Source organism: Eleutherodactylus coqui, unplaced genomic scaffold (assembly GCF_035609145.1).
Source record: "Eleutherodactylus coqui strain aEleCoq1 unplaced genomic scaffold, aEleCoq1.hap1 HAP1_SCAFFOLD_36, whole genome shotgun sequence".
Classification (NCBI taxonomy): domain Eukaryota; kingdom Metazoa; phylum Chordata; class Amphibia; order Anura; family Eleutherodactylidae; genus Eleutherodactylus; species Eleutherodactylus coqui.
Window position 1 is genome coordinate 843945 of NW_027102234.1, and position 8759 is coordinate 852703.

The following is an 8759-nucleotide window of genomic DNA, read 5'->3' on the forward strand; positions in this document are numbered from 1 at the left end:
ATATTTCTCTGCACAGACTATCAAACACAGACGGCAGGGGAATAGTTAAACACATAGAAGAGACAACATGCTAAGCGCTTCTGACAGCGCAACATTTTTAACTCTTGTATTCTTAAAAGCCCCCACCGACGTGACTAGGGTATAACTTTCTTACACTTTCTTGTAGAAGACTAAGACGTATAACAAAGATTAGATTACATAACATCAAGACATACAAGACAAACAATATTGGTTATTTGTCACATAATTGTCCACAGATTTTGCATGAACTTGCTTTATGTCCCAAAGGAACACAGACTATAAAGGATTCCCTTTCTCTGATAACTGCCGTATCTACACTTGCCTCAATCCATCTGTCTAACATACTTTTATCCAACCTTTGACTATCTCTGAATCTTTCCCAAACTTGTTGGTCTAAGATTCCCAAAATTCTAACCTGCTTTTCTCAACAATTCGCTACATTCTCTCCCCACAGCTAACTTGCTTTCTCCCGTACTATTGCCAGAACTCATAGTTAAAGGTTCCCGCCTTTTTAAGTCCTATCTGTTTATATATTTTATAGGCTTGCCTACAGATGTCCTTCCCTTCCCCCAATCTTATTATTTCAATGGGTGTCAGGAAAGTCTTAGACCCCATTCTAACTATGGACTTACCTCTTGATTTACCACTATTGTCCCTACTGCTGAGTCCGCAACTGGCAGGATACTTATGGACTTTTCAGTCCCTTCTGCCTACGCCCGCAACGGGCAGGATATTTGAGGGCCCTCCTGCCAAGTATTGGCAGGATATTTCTCTTCTGCGAGTCCGCAACTGGCAGAAATACTTTTGGACTTTTCAGTCCCTTCTGCCACATCCGCAACGGGCAGGATATTTATTTACTACTATACTTACGGGGATAGAGAAAGGACCATGGCTTGCCTTGCTGGGCGGCTTTTAGTAATCTTATTACAAATTACAACTAACATTATGAGTCCGGCAAAAAAAAAAACAATAATTTCTACAGCAGACAGCATGGCAATATACACACAAGGGTTCTTTCGTCTAGCACGGTTACTAAGAACACCGTAAATAACAGGCAGAAGTGTCCTATAAACATGCAGCAACTAACCTTCTGTCGACACGTGACAGAAGTCAGGGGAACCCAGAGCTGGAGTGGTAAGTCAAGGGCTTACCTTACACCAGTGTTTTCTAGATCTGGGGTCCCGTGGCCTCTGGTCCGGCTGGTCGGCAGGTAGGGTCGTCAGGTATCGGCTGCAGGTAAGGAGTTAGCTTCTGTCCCTCGTTGGAGCGCCAAGTATTGTTGGGGGTCAAAACAGACCGTTCAGCTGATGCTGTCTGCTTCCGAATTAGTCTTAGATCTGAGTACTCATTGACGACTTAGATGGGTGACCACATGGTATGCGGTTAGCCAAAGAAGAAGTAGTTTATTTGACAGAGTTTACATAACTTTATAGAAACAGAAATGTTTGCGTAAGATCTAATCACTGCGCATGTCCGAAGCTGCAGGACATCTGGAGTTTTATAATTAATAATGCTTCTTTCAAAGACATCTCCTACAAGAACAATATGTCAACACTCTGTAACAACTGTATCAAAGCAAAAATGTCCTCGGATAAGATTCTCAGAACATGTACAGAGAACAGGATGCATTGGGAAAGCACAGATAAGACAAGATTAAGGGTCATATAGTGAGAAGAAGACAGATGAAGAGTAAGTTGGAAGAGAAATTAAATGTATTTTTCTTATTTAATTTGAGACAGGGGAAAATCTAGAATTAACCCTTTACAGCAGTGTGAGCAGGTCCTGTCGTGGATGGCAGAAAGTGCATCCAGCAATCTATCGACCACCCAGACTTCTACGCCGTCCACTGCTGCAACTCTGAATCCTCTGGCTGCTGTTCCTCCTTCCTCCCAGCCTCCTCACTCCATTACAATGACACATTCTGAGGAGCAGGCAGACTCCCAGGAACTGTTCTCGGGCCCCTGCCCAGAATGGGCAGCAATAGTTCTGAATCCACTCCCACCGAAGGAGTTTGTCGTGACAGATGCCCAACCTTTGGAAAGTTCCCGAGGTCCAGGGGATGAGGCTGGGGACTTCCGGCAACTGTCTCAAGAGCTTTCAGTGGGTGAGGAGGACGATGACGATGAGACACAGTTGTCTATCACTCAGGTAGTAGTAATTTCAGTAAGTCCGAGGGAGGAGCGCACAGAGGATTCGGAGGAAGAGCAGCTGGACGATGAGGTGACTGACACCACCTGGTTTGTGAAGCCTACTGAGGACAGGTCTTCAGAGGGGGAGGCAAGGCCAGCAGCAGGATAGGTTAGAATAGGCAGTGCGGTGGCCAGGGGTAGAGGCAGGGCCAGACCGAATAATCCACCAACTGTTTCCCAAAGCGCCCCCTCGTGCCATGCCACCCTGCAGAGGCCGAGGTGCTCAAAGGTGTGGCAGTTTTTCACTGAGAGTGCAGACGACTGACGAACTGTGGTGTGCAAGATTTGTCGCGCCAAGATTAGCCGTGGAGCCACCACCACCAGCCTCACCACCACCAGCATGCGCAGACATATGATGGCCAAGCACCCCACAAGGTGGGACAAAGGCCGTTCACCGCCTCCGGTTTGCACCACTGCCTCTCCCCCTGTGCCCCAACCTGCCACTGAGATCCAACCCCCCTCTCAGGACACAGGCACGACCGTCTCCCGGCCTGCACCCACACCCTCACCTCCGCTGTCCTCGGCCCCATCCAGCAATGTCTCTCAGCGCAGCGTCCAGGCGTCGCTAGCGCAACTGTTTGAGCGCAAGCGCAAGTACGCCGCCACGCACCCGCACGCTCAAGCGTTAAACGTGCACATTGCCAAATTGATCAGCCTGGAGATGCTGCCGTACAGGCTTGTGGAAATGGAGGCTTTCAAAAACATGATGGCGGCAGGGGCCCCGCGCTACTCGGTTCCCAGTCGCCACTACTTTTCCCGATGTGCCGTCCCAGCCCTGCACGACCACGTCTCCCGCAACATTGTACGCGCCCTCACCAACGCGGTTACTGCCAAGGTCCACTTAACAACGGACACGTGGACAAGCACAGGTGGGCAGGGCCACTATATCTCCCTGACGGCACATTGGGTGAATTTAGTGGAGGCTGGGACCGAGTCAGAGCCTGGGACTGCTCACGTCCTACCCACCCCCAGAATTGCGAGCCCCAGCTCGGTGCTGGTATCTGCGGCGGTGTATGCTTCTTCCACTAAACCACCATCCTCCTCCTCCTACGCAACCTCTGTCTCGCAATCAAGATGTTTCAGCAGCAGCACGTCGCCAGCAGTCGGTGTCGCGCGGCGTGGCAGCACAGCGGTGGGCAAGCGTCAGCAGGCCGTGCTGAAACTACTCAGCTTAGGAGAGAAGAGTCAGACGGCCCATGAACTGCTGCAGCGTCTGACAGAGCAGACCGACCGCTGGCTTGCGCCGCTGAGCCCTCAACCGGGCATGGTCGTGTGTGACAACGGCCGTAACCTGGTGGCGGCTCTGCAGCTCGGCAGCCTCACGCACGTGCCATGCCTGGCCCACATCTTTAATTTGGTGGTTCAGCGCTTTCTGAAAAGCTACCCACGCTTGTCAGACCTGCTCGGAAAGGTGCGCCGGCTCAGCGCACATTTCCGCAAGTCCAAGGCGGACGCTGCCACCCTGCGCACCCTGCAACATCGGTTTAATCTGCCAGTGCACCGACTGCTGTGTGACGTGCCCACACGGTGGAACTCTACACTCCACATGTTGGCCAGGCTCTATGAGCAGCGTAGAGCTATAGTGGAATACCAACTCCAACATGGGCGGCGTAGTGGAAGTCAGCCTCCTCATTTCTTTACAGAAGAGTGGGCCTGGTTGGCAGACATCTGCCAGGTCCTTGGAAACTTTGAGGAGTCTATCCAGATGGTGAGCGGCGATGCTGCAATCATTAGCGTCACCATTCCTCTGCTAAGCATAAAGGCAGACGCTTTGCGCTCGGAAACAGAGGCGGGGGAAGACAGTATGTCGCTGGATAGTCAGAGCACCCTCATGTCTATATCTCAGCGAGTTGAGGAGGAGGGGGAGGAGCATGAGGAGGAGGGGGAAGAGACAGCTTGGCCCACTGCTGAGGGTACCCATGCTGCTTGCTTGTCATCCTTTCAGCGTGTATGGCCTGAGGAGGAGGAGGAGGATCCTGAAAGTGATCTTCCTAGTGAGGACAGCCATGTGTTGCGTACAGGTACCCTGGCACACATGGCTGACTTCATGTCAGGATGCCTTTTTCGAGACCCTCGCGTTACACGCATTCTGGCCACTACGGATTACTGGGTGTACACACTGCTCGACCCACAGTATAAGGAGCACCTTTCCACTCTCATACCCGAAGATGAAAGGGGTTCGAGAGTGATGCAATACCACAGGACCCTGGCGGACAAACTGATGGTAACATTCCCATCCGACAGCGTTAGTGGCAGAAGGCGCAGTTCCGAGGGCCAGGTAGCAGGGGAGGTGCAGAGATCAGGCAGCATGTACAGCGCAGGCAGGGGAACATTCTCCAAGGCCTTTGCCAGCTTTATGGCTCCCCAGCAAGACTGTGTCACCGCTCCCCAGTCAAGGCTGAGTTGGCGGGAGCACTGTAAAAGGATGGTGAGGGAGTACGTAGCCGATCGCACGACCGTCCTCGGTGATGCCTCTGCCACCTACAACTACTGGGTTTCGAAGCTGGACACGTGGCCTGAACTCGCGCTGTATGCCCTGGAGGTGCTTGCTTGTCCTGCGGCTAGCGTCTTGTCAGAGAGGGTGTTTAGTGCGGCTGGGGGAATCATCACGGATAAGCGTACCCGCCTGTCAACCGACAGTGCCGACAGGCTTACACTCATCAAGATGAACAAAGCCTGGATTTCCCCAGACTTCTCTTCTCCACCAGCGGACAGCAGCGATACCTAAGCAATACGTAGGCTGCACCCGCGGATGGAAGCATCGTTCTCTATCACCATCAAAAACGGGGACCTTTTAGCTTCATCAATCTGTGTATTCTATTCATCCTCCTCCTCCTGAAACCTCACGTAATCACGCCGAACGGTCAATTTTTCTTAGGCCCACAAGGCTCAGTCATATAATTTTTGTAAACAATTTTTATACGTTTCAATGCTCATTAAAGCGTTGAAACTTGCACCTGAACCAATTTTTATTTTAACTGGGCTGCCTCCAGGCCTAGTTACCAATTAAGCCACATTAACCAAAGCGATTAATGGGTTTCACCTGCCCTCTTGGTTGGGCATGGGCAATTTTTCTGAGGTACATTAGTACTGTTGGTACACCAATTTTTTGGGGCACTTGCCTACGGTGTAATCCAATTAATTTTTTGCCCACCTGCATTAAAGCTGACGTTACATCAGCTGTGCTGGGCACTGCAATGGGATATATTTATGTACCGCCAGTGGCTTCCTGGGACCCACCCATGCTGTCGGTCCACATGGACTTCCCATTAGGGAGATGTACGTGCCTGTGTATACTTATAAAAAACTTGAGTCTGACTGGGGCATGCAGTTTGGGCCGAAGCCCACCTGCATTAAACCTGACGTTAGCTTTGCTGTACAGGGCACTGCAATGGGATATATTTATGTTCCGCCGGTGGCTTCCTGGGACCCACCCATGCTGTCGGTCCACACGAAGTTGTAACAGCATGTGTCCACTTCTAAAGAACCCCAGTCTGACTGGGGCATGCAGTGTGGGCCGAAGCCCACCTGCATTAAACATGACATTACCTCAGCTGTGCTGGGCACTGCAATGGGATATATTTATGTACCGCCGGTGGGTTCCAGGGAGCCACCCATGCTGTCAGTCCACATGGACTTCACAATAGGGAGTTGTACCTGCCTGTGTCTACTTATAAAAAACCCCAGTCTGACTGGGGCATGCAGTGTGGGCCGAAGCCCACCTGCATTTAATCTGACATTAGCTCTGCTGTCCAGGGCACTGCAATGGGATACATTTATGTACAGCGGGTGGGTTCCAGGGAGCCACCCATGCTGTGGGTGCACACGGAATTCCCATTGCGGAGTTGTACCTGCCTGTGACTATTTATAAAACACCGCAGTCTGACTGGGGCATGCAGACACCTTGACAGAATGAATAGTGTGTGGCACATAGGTGCCCCATTGCTATGCCCACGTGTGCAGCTCCTGATGGCGGTGGCACAGGATTCTATTTCTCATTGCTTCTGTACAGCATTGTGGGCTATCGCCCCACCCCTTTTAAAGAGGGTCGCTGCCTAGCTGTGCCAACCCTCTGCAGTGTGTGCCTGCGGTTCCTCCTCATGGCAGACGCACTTATAAATAGACATGAGTGTGGTGTGGCATGAGGGCAGCTGAAGGCTGCGCAGGGACAGTTTGGTGTGCGCTGTGGACACTGTGTCGTGCGGGGGGGGGGGGGGGGGGGGTTGGTCAGCATGTAACCCAGGAGAAGTGGCAGCGGAGTGTCATGCAGGCAGTGATTGTGCTTTGTTGGAGGTAGTGTGGTGCTTAGCTAAGGTATGCATTGCTAATGAGGGCTTTTCAGAAGTAAAAATTGTTGGGAGGGGGGGGCACTCTTGCCGCTATTGTGGCTTAATAGTGGGACCTGGTAACTTGTGATGCAGCCCAACATGTAGCCCCTCGCCTGCCCGATCCGTTGCTATGTCGTTTCCATCACTTTCTTGAATTGCCCAGATTTTCACAAATGGAAACCTTAGTGAGCATCGGCGATATACAAAAATGCTCGGGTCGCCCATTGACTTCAATGGGGTTCATTATTCGAAACAAACACTCGAGCATCGCGAAATTTTCGTCACGAGTAACGAGCACCCGAGCATTTTGGTGCTCGCTCATCTCTAACCTGTACCCATTTTGGTAAACCTGGCTTCAGCTTACTTTTTCCTACTAACTGACGAAGGTCATTCTTGACTGTGGCATCATCTCCTCTGGTCTTGCTAGAGGGTCTCTCATAGGTTCAGAGAAGAGTTACTAGGATGTGAGTGGTCTGCAAATCATGTCCTATGAGGAACGGTTAAAGACAAAAAAGAAGGCTGAGAGGAGCCTTAATAGCTGTCTACAAATATCTGAAGGGTTTACATACTGCAGAGGGATCAGCCCTATTCTCATTTGTACAAGGAAAGACTAGAAGCAATGGGATGAAACTGAAAGGGAGGAGACACAGATTAGATATTAGATAGTGAGGGTGATCAATGAGTGGAACAGATTACAACGGGAGGTGGTGAGTTCTCCTTCAATGGAAGTCTTCAAACAAAGGCTGGACATTATATCTGTCTGTGATTAGTGAATCCTGCACTGAGCAGGGGTTTGGACCAGATGACCCTGGAGGTTCCTTCCAACTCTGCCATTCAATGATTCAGGTCGGCTCACTGCAGGTTCAGTCACAGTTGGGAAGTTCATTACTTGGAAACTGTTCAGCTGTTCTTGGGTTGGTATTTTGGCTGGTCAGTTCATTCTGTTCCGGTATCATGGGTTGGTTTATCTTGCCAACTATACCATGTAATACTGGTGCAACCCTGGCAGAGCCAAACATCAGGGCCGGATCTTTCAATAAACTGGATGGCACTTTGACTATCAGTAACCACTTGTTGGTATCTAGATGGATGCTGGAGGTAGAGGAGATGGAGATAAAGGCCCTCTGATCACAGCCACTAAGACACAGGAGGCCACTTTGTCTTCCTGTGGAATTTACAACTTTTAATATCAGTGATGTACCGGTACAGCAGCCGGTGATATCACCAGGGTAAGCGGGGTCCTGCTGGCTGACAGTCTCTGTTCAAGAAGCAATACGGACTCTGCTCTTCAGAAGGTGGTCTTTAATCACTTTTGCCTATACTTGGTGGTGCTTTGAGCCGTTGCGTAGCTCCTTCCTACATAGGTCTACTTGTGTTCACTGCACGACCAAACACTGCCACCACCAAAGAGGCAGCGCATTGTACCTCAACCTCTTTTATAGCCTGTTGCTCTTGCAAGCCCGCCAACCAGGATTTCTCCCTTTACAATAAACAACTATGTGACTCCCCTGCATGAGTTTTACTGTATTCTCTATGGTGGTCGGTCCTCACGGTTCTTACATGTACTTTCAAGCTGTTTCACCAGGACTAACCATGCATTGAAAAAAACACATTGAGTACATGTGGTTTTGAGTGCAGCCCAGTAGATAGTGTTTGGACAGCAGGGGGCAGTGTTTTCCCTGCTGCCTGCAAAGCAGTTGCACATGCGTCCATGCAGTCATGTATGTATAGATGCGCAGACACGTACAAGAGTGCTAACAGTCCAGTATACATGTTGAGGTTGCACTGTTAAGGGGCTCCAGGAGGGGCTTGTGGTTGGCACTTTTCAATAGCTGGCATTGTGGGGGCATTTAGAAGACATTGTTGTTGGGAAATGTGTGCCAGATTGTTCAGGTGGCATGTGGGCGACATTGTTATGGAGACATGTAGGCGACATTCTTATAGAGACATTGTTGTAGGGAGATGTGTGCAATATTATCGAGGGAACATGTGAGCAACATTGTTTTGGGTACATTGTTTTGGGGAGATGTGAACAACATTTTTCAGCAGGTATGTAGGCGACATTGTTGTGGGGGTATGTGAGTGACATTGTTGTGGGGGTATGTGAGTGACATTGTTGTGAGGGTATGTGTCTGACATTGTTGTAGGGGTATGTGTGCGACATTGTTGTGAGGGTATGTGAGTGACATTGTTGTGGGGGTATGTGTGCGGCATTGTTGTG